The sequence below is a fragment of the Petromyzon marinus genome, chromosome 52 (genome assembly GCF_048934315.1).
Source record: "Petromyzon marinus isolate PM22_M1 ecotype Great Lakes invasive population chromosome 52, UKy_Petmar_22M1.pri1.0, whole genome shotgun sequence".
NCBI lineage: Eukaryota > Metazoa > Chordata > Hyperoartia > Petromyzontiformes > Petromyzontidae > Petromyzon > Petromyzon marinus.
In genome coordinates, this window is record NC_133718.1 from 3745492 (window position 1) to 3760758 (window position 15267).

The following is a 15267-nucleotide window of genomic DNA, read 5'->3' on the forward strand; positions in this document are numbered from 1 at the left end:
GGAGTTGAAGGGCAGCTCGAGTCGGCTCGAGCTGAAGGGCAGCTCGACTAGACGAGTTGAAGGGCAGCTCGACTAGACGAGTTGAATGGCAGCTCGACTAGAGTTGAAGGGCAGCTCAAGTTGACTCGAGTTGAAGGGCAGCTCGACTTGACTCGAGTTGAAGGGCAGCTCGACTAGACTGGGGTTGAAGGGCAGCTCGACTAGACGAGTTGAAGGGCAACTCGACTAGACTCGAGTTGAAGGGCAGCTCGACTAGACTGGGGTTGAAGGGCAGCTCGACTAGACGAGTTGAAGGGCAGCTCGAGTTGACTCGAGTTGAAGGGCAGCTCGACTTGACTCGAGTTGAAGGGCAGCTCGAGTTGACTCCAGTTGAAGGGCAGCTCAACTTGACTCGAGTTGAAGGGCAGCTCGACTTGACTCCAGTTGAAGGGCAGCTCGACTAGACGAGTTGAAGGGCAGCTCGACTTGACTCGAGTTGAAGGGCAGCTCGAGTTGACTCGAGTTGAAGGGCAGCTCAACTTGACTCGAGTTGAAGGGCAGCTCGACTTGACTCGAGTTGAAGGGCAGCTCGACTAGACGAGTTGAAGGGCAGCTCGACTTGACTCGAGTTGAAGGGCAGCTCGACTAGACGAGTTGAAGGGCAGCTCGACTTGACTCGAGTTGAAGGGCAGCTCAACTTGACTCGAGTTGAAGGGCAGCTCGAGTTGACTCGAGTTGAAGGGCAGCTCGACTTGACTCGAGTTGAAGGGCAGCTCGAGGTGAAGGACAGCTCGAGTTGACTCGAATTGAAGGACAGCTCTAGTTGATTCGAGTTCAAGGGCAGCTTGAAGGGCAGCTCGAGTCGACTCGAGTTGGAAGGGCAGCTCGAGTTGGTTCTATAATTAAAGGCGGCGCTTCCCTTTTCCCGTGAGCGGGGCAGCTCTTTGCCAGATTTGTGTCTGACTTGGACGTTCCCAGCGATGATCCGTACTGGTTGTTGTGTGAGGCCACGTGGTAGCTTTTGTTTTGCACTCAAGAAACCCTTCCAGCCACCGGACACGATTGAGACGTTCCCAAAGGTGTTAGTTACACCTGCGCAATACATCACGAGATCTTCGCGAGTAGATTAAGAATTCTCTCGAGACTGAATTTAACGACCAACGCACGGCCGCAGGGTTAATGACTGGGAATGTTTGAATTAAGACCCTCCTTACGTGACCTAACCCGGACACAAATACGGCTCGGAGTATTGGCTACAAAAACAAAAACCTACGTTTTAAGTTCCTTCAGAAATACTCATGCGAGTCGAAGGGCCAGGGGACCTGATGATAGAATCAACAGCGAAACGTCGGAAATTGTCTTTTTTTTCTACCCGTTTAACATTCCTCCTTTCGGTTTGCTGACAAACCAAATATTCTTGGCATATTTTGTCCATGACCTTGACCAGCAACGATTAGATTTTGTCTTTGGTCGGGTAGTGGAGGAGGGTGACAGTAAAAAAACGGACACACCTATACAATCTAATCCAACCCCACCCCCCACCCCCCCCAATAATGAATCCTATTATTATTGGTCGTGAAATCCTACACGTAACATGAGCCGTTACATTCGAATTGTTAAAAGTAAACGTGGACTTCGAACGTCAGGTTAAATATGTCCCCGCCGCCTGAAAATAATCGTTTGCCGTTTGTGAATGGTTAGTTGTGTGGTGGTTTTTTTTGTTGGTTATGCATTTTCCCGCTCGCTCCTTCCAATTTCTGGCGGTGGCGGAGCCGCGAAACCGACCCAGGAGTCCTCAGCCTCCAAGCCGGTGAGCTGATTGATGAGCCGATGTGCGCTGACGGGCCCGGCTTTTAAGGTCACGTTCACCGGGCACGCGCCGGAGGGTGAAACTTGAAACGCGGTTTTGGATTTTCCAACCGGCGTCCTTCTCCCCCCCCCCACCACCACCAACCCCACTCCTGCATCTCATCCTGAGAATGTGAGCGTTTGAAGATGACGGTGATGATGCGAGCTGAATGATGAGGGATGGAGCAGGTAAACGGTGAAGTGGTGGGCGCGTGCGCGATGGGTGATACGGGAAGACAGCGATTCATCCAGCAGTGGATCGAGAATGCCCGTGAAAGACAAATCACTCGATTTGCGTAACAAAGGTTAACACACTGTACATGTAAGCAAACAAAAACACTTATCTCGTACCAGATAACGTTCTATCTATATATATAAAAACAATGACTATGAAAGATATTTTTCCAAGATGAAACTATATTCACGATATACTTTACCTACTACAGAGGAGTATCGGACCTAGTTTTGTATCGCGTCGTTGTGGGATTGGGGTGGGTTGGCTCGGGGGGGTGGGTTGGCTCGGGGGGGCGGGGGTAGGCTGGGTGGGTGGGGTGCCTGAGAAGCTGGTTCGGGAAAGCCTTAACAACAACAATAACTTTTACTAACTCGAAATAATGTATACAAATGTCAGAGCACGCCTTCCCACGTGTTGGTACAGTTTGTACGATGCTGGTTTTTTTGTTGTTGCGCGTCTGCGTGACACGCGGAATTACGAGCGGCTTCCTCGAGCCGGCGATTTAAGCTCTTTATCTCTCTCTTTCTCTCCTCAATGTTTTGTCGCGAGGCCGGGTTAATTAAAGCTTCGTGCAATTTGCTGTGACTTGCCTCGGCTTGACGTTTCTAATTTCTGCACGCGCGTGGCTATCGCCCGAAGGAGCGCGCTCTACCCCACCGCCCCCATCCCCTCTCTCTTAACGTCAGCGGCGAACGCATGGGGGTGGATGGCTTTTTTAAAAAAGAAAAAGCATAATTGTATTTTACAAGGTCACCGTGTGAAATAATCTCCGGCATTTGTAAGACGCGTTCCTGAGAAGTCAGAGGCACGCACCCTCAGACGCGTGCTGCCCGTTGTCAATGAAGCGATACGGATCTTCTGATCTCACACACGCACCTGGCGAATTGTAAACACATCCAGGGACGTTTTCTTTGGTTCTTTCGGTAAAGGCACGTAGAATGGGAATAAAATAATAAAATAAAACAATAAAATTCTCACGACGTTTCGGCCACAACACAAGTGGCCTTCTTCAGGTGAAGAACAAACCTGTCGTCCCGACAGAAAGGAACAAACCTGTCGGGACGACAGGTCGGGACGACAGGTTTGTTCTTCACCTGAAGAAGGCCACTTGTGTTGTGGCCGAAACGTCGTGAGAATTTTATTGTTTTATTTTATTATTTTATTCTCATTCTACGTGACTTTACCGAAAGAACCAAAGAAGATGAATCCTTGCAGTCACGAAAACTTTCAATCGAAATTTAAAAATCCAGGGACGTGTTTACAATTCGGCGAAACGTCTTAATTAGATTGTGAATACTCTTTGTTTCTGTCGGTAAAGTCACGTAGGTATAAAATAAAATCACGACGTTTCGGGCGCAACACAAGCGTCCGTCATCAGGTGGGAAAGCATGGCCTGCTGATGATACATCATGCTAATCTCTCACATTATCATAGCTACTTCCGTGCCTAGTTACATGCTAATTTATCACTTTAACATCATGCTAATCTCTTACATTAACATAGCCACTTCCGTACCCAATTACATGCTAATTTATCACATTAACATCACTAGACCCAGCCACTTCTTTATGACCCTTATGCTACACCCATTTCAAACCTTTAAAACAGTCTGCATCAGCAGCAGTCCACGCTTTCCCACCTGATGACGGACGCTTGTGTTGTGCCCGAAACGTCGTGATTTATTTTATTTTATACCTACGTGACTTTACCAAAAGAACCAAAGAGTATGGATTCCTGTAGTCACAAAAGCTTCAAATCAAGATAGATTGTAAATGTTGTGGCTTTGCTCTCCAGCGTACCGGTGTGCTGTACTAGTGTATGGCACACACTTGAACTTGGAGGCAGCACGTTTATTACTACACCCCAACAGGGTACTACATAACACACAGAGATATAAGTGGTAACTACCACGGTTAAATCAGACCCCAACGGGATAACTACTCATCTGAGTGAGGTCAGTAACGTACTGCCTGACTCACGATGCCCAACGTGATGACCGAAGAGCGAGGAGATGGAGCCCCGCTGGTTGATTCCTGAAGACTGCCCGGATTGGCTCTCGGGACCTCCCTTATATGCCCCTGAGCGTGGCCCGGCTCCGCCCCCGGCCACGCCCCCTTCTGGATCCTTATAGAAGGTTCTGGGCCACGTCACATGTCCCTCTTGCCACCCCTTGGCCCCCCTCGCTACCCTCACCTGGTCACGTGCCCTCTCGGGTTCACCCAGACTGTCACGTGCTCACTTGCCCTCTCTCTGACCGTCACAGTGCCACCCTTTCCTCAGTAGCTGGCGCTAGACGCTCAATCTACGCCACTACACTAGGAACGAATTGGCACGTTCTGTTTACGTGGTGGCGGGTTTAATTACACATTTACGTGATCTAACGCAAAAAAACCCTGTATTATGGACATCCAGGGACTCATCTACTTACGAACATTCGACTTACGAACTTTCAGAGATACGAACAAACCTGCCCGTATGTCCAGTTGCCGCTGTACGGACCGAACGTCGTAAATTCAACCGCAGTAGATGGCGATGGTGGCATCTACATCTGCAGAACGTGAAGAACCAGTGGCATCTACTTCTACAAGAGATTATATAACTTTTAAAGCCATTCCCCGTGTTTAGTGTACATGCCGTACAACGTGTTTGGAATCTACAGGAGTAAAGCTGCACTTAACTTACGAACAGACCTCTGGAACCTAACTAGTTCGTAAGTAGAGTATTATCTGTATATCTTTTTAAACTCGATATTCGCCAAGAACACTGACCTTAAAACGAATATATATTAGTTGACTTTTCGGGAAATTACCTTTTTTCATAGCACGATTAGAAAGACGACTACCTCACTGGCCTCTCTACGTATGTGCTATGAAGAAGGACCATTGCCCGAAACGTTGCCTGTTATACTATTGTGGAGTGTGCTGGCAGTTGCAGGGCTGCGCCTTTAACTATTAAACTCTTCTCAACAATGGCATCCCGCGGGTGTTGTCTGTGCCGGATCTATGCTCCCACCCTCCTCGCTGCCTCCACTTACCCGCCCTAAACAGCGTGGGTGAAGTATGGGGCCGTCCATAAATGACGTCACGCACCTGGGGGGGGGGGGGGCGGTCAGACATTTGTGACGATGTGTGACGAGGGGGGAGGGTTTAAGAAATGTGACGTCACATCAAAATGCGCAACTTTAAATAAATATAGACAACACGTTCTACTTAATTAAATAAACTTTTTAGTAAATGTTTTCTCCTACAACATCAGAGTGCAGCGCCACATTAAGTACGCATTACAATGACAATAGTTTAAACCGATTTGAAGCATGTTTTATTATTTGGGGGGGGGCAGAGCTTTGTGACGTCATATGAGGGGGGGGGGTCTGACTTTTTGTGACATCGTGTGACGAAGGGGGGGGGGGGTCAAAAATCGTCCAAAATCGCGTGACGTCATTTATGGGCAGCCCCTATGGTCAAACAACCCCCACAAGCGACAGTGCGTAGGTGGGTCGGGGTAACGACGCCTTCATCCAGCAGTGGATTGGTTCCCGATAGGCGAAGGTGCCTCTGGGATGGATTATCTCCGCACCGTTATCGCAGCCGCGCGAGCTTTAACCTCGGGGTGCGCAGTCCCACGTGGCAGCACGGCGTCGCGTGACTGCTGCTGCTGCTGCGGCGGCGGCGACACCCAAAGAGGAACAACAGCCCGGTGTGACTCAAACACACGACGACAAAGACAAAGGTCCCCCCGGGTAACCTTTGCACCTGAGCGTTTTTTGGGGCAAGTGACGTTAGCGAGCGGCACCTATGGCGAGACGGAGCACTGCGCACGAGGGAGGCGGTAGTGGGTGGGGCTGGGGGGGGGTGGAGGTTTGAGCCGCACCACGCCCGGCCGCCTTTGTCTCCCGAAGCGCTGATGTCTTCACACCGCGGCAGACAACTCATTTGAGGCCGAGCCAACCTAGGGGAGAGCGCAGGGACTGGTAGTTGTGTGCACACTGCAGGGCGCTAAGCTTTCATCAACCACGTGGCCAGCACTCTCTCTCTCTCTCTCAACCGCGACACGGTCAACAACAACAACAACAGTCCCACGGCTGTAGCCTGAGGTTGTTGTGACTACAACCGGCCGGCGTGTGTTACGAACACTCTCGCGCTCGTTCTCTTGCGCGTGTCACAAACCTGGGACATCACTCCCCCCCCCCTCCCCCCCGTGACAGACAAGCAGTGCGGACTTCCTTACCGCTTAAGCGCGTTGTAAATAACAGCTGACATTTCGTAAACGGGTTTTTTCTTCCGAGGTTGCGAGGGTGCGGGGTGGGGGAGTTAAAGGGGGCTCCCCTAAAAACAAAAAAAACAAAGTTGGGGAAAATGTTGTGACGACATTCTTAACTTTCTGAAAAGCATGGCCGTGCGCGCACGTGCGTTGAACTTGTTTGGCACCGCGCGTGCGAATCGGAGGGTGCCGCTCTTTGCGGAGGAGCGCTCAGCGCCTTCCCAGATCGTTATCGACGAGATCCCAGTGGGGCTGCGATCTTTCCCCGAGGCTTTTTGGGCCACCACCCCGCTGAAACGCATCCGCAGCGGTAGCCGATGCGGACACTGGATGATGGTAATGATGGTGGCCATGATGGTGGTGATGATGTAGTGAGCCGTAGTGAGCCGTAGTGTAGCGGTGAGCGCACTGCGGGATAGGTCGCAATGCACTAACCACTGCGCCACCGCTCCCCACAAATACTCTCACAGAAACACGCGTAGACACACACACACTGGTGTGTGTGTGTGTCTACACGCACGCAGATGTGTGTACACGTGTGCGGTAGTTGGCACAGTAGGCGGCACAGGTGGTGCACCAGCCAGTCATCTCAGTCGACCCGTGGCACCTGCTGGGTCTGCCCCGTGACCTCCTGCCAGCGGGCGTTCGACACTTCACGTGGCCTCAGCGTACACGTAGCCTGGCACAAGCGTCGTGGTCACGTCACCGACACTTTTTGGCGAATGGCGGTTGTTGTTGTTGGTGGTGGTGTAGCGGTGAGCACGCTGCGCCACAAACCTGGCGACCCGGGTTCGATTCCCGCTCATGGCCAACACCAGTGACGATTATTTGAACTCGGTCCTGGGCGTCCCCTAGGTCGACTCGGCCTCAAATGAGGAAGTGAACTTTAATTCAAACATAAAGACGCCACGGAGAGCTGCGCTGCTGCGAGTGGCGAGGCGGCGAGGGGTAGAGTGGTTATCGTCACATTGTTTATTGCGTTGTTTGAGGACACGCGGAACCATGTACACCTTCACGTGTATGACAGAAACGCAGGTCAATTACACACGCACTAGCCAACACCACGCCACTACAGCATCTCACCACAGTACACTGATACACCACCAGACCATTTCACCACAATACACTCACACCACAATACACTCACACCACAATACACCACCACACTACACCATCTCACCAGAATACACTGATACACCACCAGACCATTTCACCACAATACACTCACACCACAATACACTCACACCACAATACACCACCACACTACACCATCTCACCAGAATACACTGATACACCACCAGACCATTTCACCACAATACACTCACACCACAATACACTCACCACAATACACCACCACCACACTACACCATCTCACCAGAATACACTATCCCACCACACCACGATACACCATCTCACCACAATACACCACCAGACGATGCCACCACAACACACTACTAAACCACCACCACAGCGTCTCACCACACTGCGACACCTCCCGCCCGCCACGCACCTGCTATTAGCACGGTTGGCTACGCTACATGTGCGAAATAAGTCCAAACATCCATACCCACATCAGGTGGGAAGCAGACACGAGTGACTGCGACGCTGCGTATCCTTTGTGACTCATTGGCGTAGTTGCAGAATGTCTGTAAAACGATAACTGTGCAGATGACGCGCGCCACACACACAGCACAACAACACACAACAACGGGCTTCGCTTGTGTACCACAACACTCCCCGGTGACTTCACCCCTCGCGCCTGACTTTGGCACTTCAATCTCAGACGTGCGACTCGTCGCGCGCAGCAAACAAACGCCAGATAGCGTTCTTTGTAAGTTCTTGTTGTGTTTAATTTGGTGTGTCTCCGATTAGCATGGTGCATGTGCGAAAGAAGTTCAACGTGCGTACAAATACGAGCGTAAGAATCGACTCTATAAACCGAAGCTATGGGTTGTCACTTGGCCAATTCACGATTGGCCCGTGGCTTGCTTTGCAGCACGCGGAAGCGGGTTTGGTGCTGCTTTGGAGTGAGAGTGGTGGAGTTAAGTGAGGCTATGGTAGGGCCACGTGGAGTGCATACATCACCATCATCGTCATCATCGCCATCATCGTCATCGCCGACATCGTCAACACAGCCGGCAGAATACGGATCACTAAAATGTCACGTTCTGTACAAACGGCTCTCTAAGTTTTCACATTCGCGGTCCGATCATAAGCGAGACATCTCCTGGCAGGTGCGTCAATTGCACGTGGACGCACACATCACGCAGGATGCTAAGCAGGGGTTTGGGCCTGGCTACTGCACGGATGGGTGACGACCACCACCATAACCCCCGTCACCACCAGGGCTTGCCAGGTGTTGTAGGCGTAGTGCCGTGGCCAGGTGGCCGCGGTGGACAGCGCGGTGCCGGGGAGTCTCCGGGTTCTCTGATTTCCTGCTCTCACGTGGAGCGCCGTGCGCCTCCCTCTCATTCATGAATTGGGGCAGGACTCTCCTGAAAAGGCATCTTGGGACTCGGCAGAGACATCCCTGGGTAACGCAGCGTCGTCGCAAGCGTGGTCTCGTTGCGAGCGTGGTCTCGTTGCAAGCGTGTGGTGCTCTCTCATCTGTCACTGCACACCGGCGCGATGGTAGGGCCATTGTGGAAACATGTACTGGAAAGAGAGGCTCACATCGTCACGTTACCAGGTAAGGCCCACTGAGCTATGCAGTTATTTTTTCAGAAGCGACCTGGCCACAAATGATAGCTCAACGAAGTGGCTTATCAAGTGGAAATCTGTAGCAGCCAAACGCTCTAAACGCGTGATGCAAACTCCAAATATACAGGCATCGTCAGGGCCAGGATCGAACCCACGATCTCCTGTATACCAGGCGAGGTAGTTAACATCTTGCCACCATGGCGCCCTCGATGTGAAGCAGGCCGCTGACCACGTGCTCCCCCCCCCCCCACTCTCCCTCCACTGAGTTCGTGAGCTCCGCTCCCGCAGCCGCAGCCATCGTGTTTCATCATCGACTTGCGGAGATGATGATCATGATGATGAAGACGATCAGCTTAGATCATCTCCACTCGAGTGGATGTCGTCGAATCGTCACGATGGAGCCATTCACTGTCCGTCGAGCCCTGGGAACAGGTGCTCCTCCTCCACGTGTCAGTCATCCGTTGATGATGATGATGATTGGTTATTATTTTGACAAACTCGGCTTTCAACAAGTCAGGGGCTATGTTCATTGATGCAAATTATTGCCAAAACCAAGAATAACGATCAACGTGGCGGTCTGTTGTCGTCGTCGTCGTTGTTGAATTCAACCCGAATTTAATCGGCACGAGTTGAACCGTCTGTCTTGGCCGTCCATGGAATTTTCCACTCTTGACTTTTTCTCCCAATGCCACCTCCGTCGCTCTGACCCCTGAGCCACCCTTCAGCGCTCAAGAATGAATCGCTCGAGAAAGCCGGTGTACGAACGAAAGGACGAACGGGTCCCGCACGACGTCCTTCTCTTCATTACACCTTCGCTCCGCTTCCCATCATTTAGACTTTGCTCCGCCCCGCCAAGCCTCCTCCTCTACGCTCGCTCCCCCAATGTCCGGCGTTGCTTCTTCCATCGCGTAGCGTTCCTCCTCCTCCTCATCCGTTGCTCCCCTCCTCCCCACCGTTGGACGTCAGGCTCTCCAGTTGCTCCAGCGTCTCATCGCGATCAGCTGCTCGTAGTTGTAGATGTCTCCGATCGCGCGCAGAGCTCGGCCGCAGGAGGCAGTCACGTCTGCAGGGAGAAGGGGGGGGACAATGTAGCTGGCACAAGACCCCCCACCCACTCACCCACCGTGTAGTCTTAACGCAATGTCGGGGCAAGTGCCGTTAGCGAGTAGCAGCAGCGATCTATGGAGGTCGGCACGCGATGGGGGGGGGGGGGTTGGCATCATCACCACCAATACCACCATCACAATGAGCATCATCGCCATCACTGCCATCATCACCACCATCATCAGTATTACCACCAATACCACCATCACAATGAGCATCATCACCACCACTGCCATCATCACCACCATCATCAGTATTACCACAAATACCACCATCACAATTAGCATCATCAGCATCACTGCCATCATCACCACCATCATCAGTATTACCACCAATACCACCATCACAATGAGCATCATCACCACCACTGCCATCATCACCACCATCATCAGTATTACCACAAATACCACCATCACAATGAGCATCATCGCCATCACTGCCATCATCACCACCATCATCAGTATTACCACCAATACCACCATCACAATGAGCATCATCACTACCACTGCCATCATCACCACCATCATCAGTATTAACACTAATACCACCATCACAATTAGCATAAAAAGACAAAGATCCCCGTGTAGCCTGTAACAGACTGTAGGGGAAAGTGCTGTTAGCGAGCACCTATGAAGGCCGGCACGGCACACGATGTGGTGGGTGGCCAGCACCACGCCCGGCCGCCTTTGTCTCCCCAGTGGCGATGTTTACTACACACCGCACCGGCTACTCTACCGACACACCCACACACACCGACGGTTGCATCATCACGCCATCGTCATCGCGATCACACCCCGGGTAGACCCCCCCGGACACACACCGACATACTCAGAACACAAGGGCGGCCGGGACCCGATTACCACCCTCACCATCGCCAGCCTCACTACCCGCACTACCACCACCCTCACCATCACCACCCTCACTACCACCATCTTCACCACCCTCACCATCTTTACCACCCTCACCATCACCACCCTCACTACCCGCACTACCACCATCCTCACCATCGCCACCCTCACTACCACCATCCTCACCACCTTCATCACCATCACCATCCTCATTACCCTCACCATCTTTACCACCTTCATCACCATCACCACCCTCACTACCCACACTACCACCATCCTCACCATCGCCACCCTCACTACCACCACCCTTGCCATCCTCACCATCCTCACCATCACCGTTCTCCGCCGCGACATCCTCACCCCCCATAACAATAACGTAGTAGAGTCAACATCCACCAGCAGTCGGCATCGACGGGCAGTTTCAGGGCTGCGCCTTCACATCTCTCCTGCCAGGCAACGGCAACTCGTCAGAATCGGCATTTCGACTGAACGGACCCCACGGCGAGTGGATGAATCCGATGAGCTGTGAAGCTCTCTCTTCTTACACGCTTTTATTTAACTCACTCTGTCTGTTGTCGTTGTATCCTCAAATCTTGTAACTCAATTTTTACCCACTTCCCAATGTGGTATCGACTGCAAACTTGGTATACTTATGTCACACTGATGACAATACTATATTCTATCATAAAAAAAATATTTTTAAACAATCTTTTTTATATGCTATGTTTCGGCTTGGCTCTAATTGTCCACGGTCAACATGACGTTGGCTGTAATTGCACACGGTCCCCTTACGTTATGGCAAGCTTCGGGGCCACTTCCTGGAGTTCTTACATTACTAGTACGGTACATTTAATTAAAGCGTGTTTAAAAAAAATGTTTTTTTTACTAATTTGCGTTGTTATTCTTCACAGACTCACCTCCGTGATGCATCGCGATCCCAGTCTCAGTCCGCGCCACCTTGACCTGTCCGGCTGCCACCTCCACGCTGATTCGCCTCTTGAGCGGCTCCCGCTGCTGCTGCTGCCGCTGCTGCTGCTGGCTGGCACCGGCCCCAGGTGGCACGGGTCGCGAGAAAGCCATTGTGGGCTGGTGGTGGTGCTGGTGGTGGTGCTGGTGGTGGTGCTGGTGGTGGTGCTGGTGGTGGTGGAAGCGCTTCCTTGCGAACCCGCTCCGCCAACACGGACCAGCGGTGGTGGGGGGGGGCAGGCGGGGGGGGGAGGTCCGCCTACCTGTCCAAAAGGACGGCAAAGATGACCCCGTTACAGCCTGCACGGCACTGCTGGGGTCAGAGTTGCTGTTAGCGAGCAGCACCTAAGCAGGCCGGCACGACCGCGCAAAGGGTTTGGGTGGTTAGCACCACGCCCGGCCGCCTTTGTCTCCCCAGCGGCGATGTTTTTTTTTATTTTTGCGCATCACACCAGGTTACTCGTTTGAGGCCGAGTCGACCTAGGGGAGGCCCAGGACCGGTTCAGATAATCGTCACCGGTGTTTGCCGCGGGCGGGAATCGAACTCAGGCGCGTCGGGGTCGTCGTCCCTTACCCGTCCCCCACAAATAATTTCCTGTGTAGCCTTAGCAGACTGTTGGGGCAAGTGGTGTTAGCGAGCGCCTATAAAGGCCGGCACGGTACACGAGGGGGTGGGTGACCAGCACCACGCCCGACCGCCTTTGTCTCCCCAGTGACGATGTTTACACACCGCATCAGGTATTCTTTTGAGGCCGAGTCGACCTAGGGGAGGCCCAGGACCGGTTCAGATAATCGTCACCGGTGTTGGCCGTGAGCGGGAAGCGAACTCGGGTGGCCGGCTTCGTAGCGCAGCGCGCTGACCGCTACACTAGCGCTCCCCACATGTCCCCCCCACACACAGACACACACACAGACACACACGCACAGACACACACACACAGATACACACACACAGACACACGCACAGACACATACGCACAGACACATACACAGAGACACACACAGACACACACACACAGACACACACACAGACACGCACAGACACATACACGCACAGACACAGACACACGCACGCACAGACACACACACACAGAGACACACACACACCTGTGCGAGTTGCAGGTTCCAGGTGGACTGCGGGTGCGTGTAGGCTCGATGGCGTTGTCAATGACAGATGATGGACGCCTTTTGCTTGTCGATGCAATTCGCTGGCGTTTAGGAACACCGCACGGGGTCTCTCTCTCTCTCGTGCGTCCCTGGCCTCCGATCAACTCGAACTGAAGCGGCTGGCTTATCGCTCGAGTTATAATATCTGAGTGGGGTGGTGTTGGTGGTTTTGGTGTTTTCCCAGCGGCTATTTTTAAACATCGCGTGGCGGGGTGGGCGGTGCCGTCGGAGAAGGGGCGGGGCCTGACGAGAAGAGCGCCGGCGTGGATTATGGAAAGAGGCGTGGCTACGCTGTGTTTGTGTTTGTTGAACATCATCCAGTGGTGGATTGAACATGCCTGTTATTGATGATAAACTAAACTTTACTTTTTTTTAATTTGACCAGGTAAGGCTCTCTGAGCTATCCAGCCCTTTTCTTTTTTTCATGAAGCGACCTGGCCACAATTGATAGCTCAACGAAGTTGCTAATCACGTGGACATTTTAAAAGTCGCCAAATAGTCCAAACGCGTGACGGTGATTCTGAATGTGGAGGGAAAATCCAGCGGACCCGGAGCAAAATCCACGCCGGCCACGGGGGGAGAGAGAGAGTGACACACAAACTCCAAATATACAGCAGGCGTCAGGATCAGGATCGAACTCATGACCCCTCCTGCATACCAGGCGAGGTGGTTACAAATTCTGCACCGTGGCGCCCATATGATGATGATGATGTTGTTGATAATGATGGGAGGCGGCTCCCGCATTGAGTTGAAGTGAAACTTTTGAGTGGGAAGAATGACGAGTTGAAATAATGTCTCGTTCCGCGTGTTGTTCATGAATCGTCAGTAGTTGTAGCAGTAGCAGCAGCAGCGCAAATCATTATATTCATTTTGGTTATCACGACCGGCGTCACCATCGCCATCAGCAGCAGCAGAAGTGAGCAATTTCATAATCAGCAGTAGAGCGATTATAATAATCGACAACAGCATGGATCATCAGCAAAGGCAGCAGCATAATTTTTTTTCAATTGTCAACTGTTATCCATCATCTATCAATAACCATTATCAACACGGGCTAGATACAATGTATGTGCAGTACCGTCATCAGCAGTAGCTTCAGCAACGGAGGCATCGCAGCTACGCTGAGACAGCAGCGGCTGTGGGGTAAAGTGTGGGCAGAGAGATGTCTACGGATGGTCCAGATGTCTTGTGATCCCCCCTCCCTCCAATTAATTCACCCCTAACAGTTTGGATAATTAAATGGGGGTCACAGGATATCTGGACCACCCTGTACGTTCCTGGGCCATGGGTCGCAATGGTCTCCTGCAGTGGGAGGTCGCTATAACTTCCACCACCACCACCAACAACTACAACAGCAACTACAACAACCTCCCGTCAGCCAGCGAGCCTTCGACACTTCACGTGGCCTCGGAATGCACCTGGGCCTGGCGGGAGGTCACGGAGACTAACCCAGGTGCCAATGGGTCGACTGGCAGGTGATGCACCACCTGTGCCCCAAAACTTGCCGCATTTTAGCCGGCGCGGCGCTCCGATCGTTGTTGTGAGCGTAGCTTCCGCTCACCAGCAGCAACAAACAGCAGCAGCAACGTTGCGGGGTTGCACTGTTACCTGCAACTTGTTTAAAATGTTGCAGGTACCACGGGAGCACGATTCCCCGCTTAACGCGAATTCGCTTCACGCGGCAATTGTCAGGAACGGAACGCCGCCGCGATGGGCGCAGGGCCCGGGCTGCTGCGTGAAGTCGAATCGACGCCGCTGTGACAGCATCAAACGATTCCGCGACAGAATGAATGAAACATCACGTTGGGTCCATACTCTTTGGTTCGTTCGGTAAAGTCACGTAGGTGAATAAAAAATAAATAGAAATAAACCGAATTAAATCACGACGTTCCGATTGCAACACAAGCAATCGAAACGTCGTGATTTTATTTAGTTATTTTTATTTTTTTATTTTCTTATTTTTATTTATTTTTTTTCACCTACGTGACTTTACCGAAAGAACCAAAGAGTATGGATTCTTGCAGTCACGAAAACTTCAAATATAGAATTACAGTGAGGGAAAACAGTATTTGATCCCCTGCGGATTTTGTACGTTTGCCCACTGACAAAGAAATTATCAGTCTATAATTTTAATGGTAGGTTTATTTGAACAGTGAGAGA

The 15267-nt window shown here is 51.9% G+C and overlaps 1 long non-coding RNA gene across 1 annotated transcript; it reads right to left on the reverse strand.

Annotated features, from left to right (window-relative positions):
* Positions 1-7271: 7271 nt before the first annotated feature.
* Positions 7272-14934, reverse strand: LOC116953575 (uncharacterized). The gene is made up of 3 exons (XR_004404604.2): positions 13048-14934; positions 11892-12203; positions 7272-10085 (listed from the first exon to the last, which is right to left on the reverse strand). It is a non-coding gene; the product is annotated as an uncharacterized LOC116953575 (long non-coding RNA).
* Between the last annotated feature and the right edge of the window lie 333 nt (positions 14935-15267).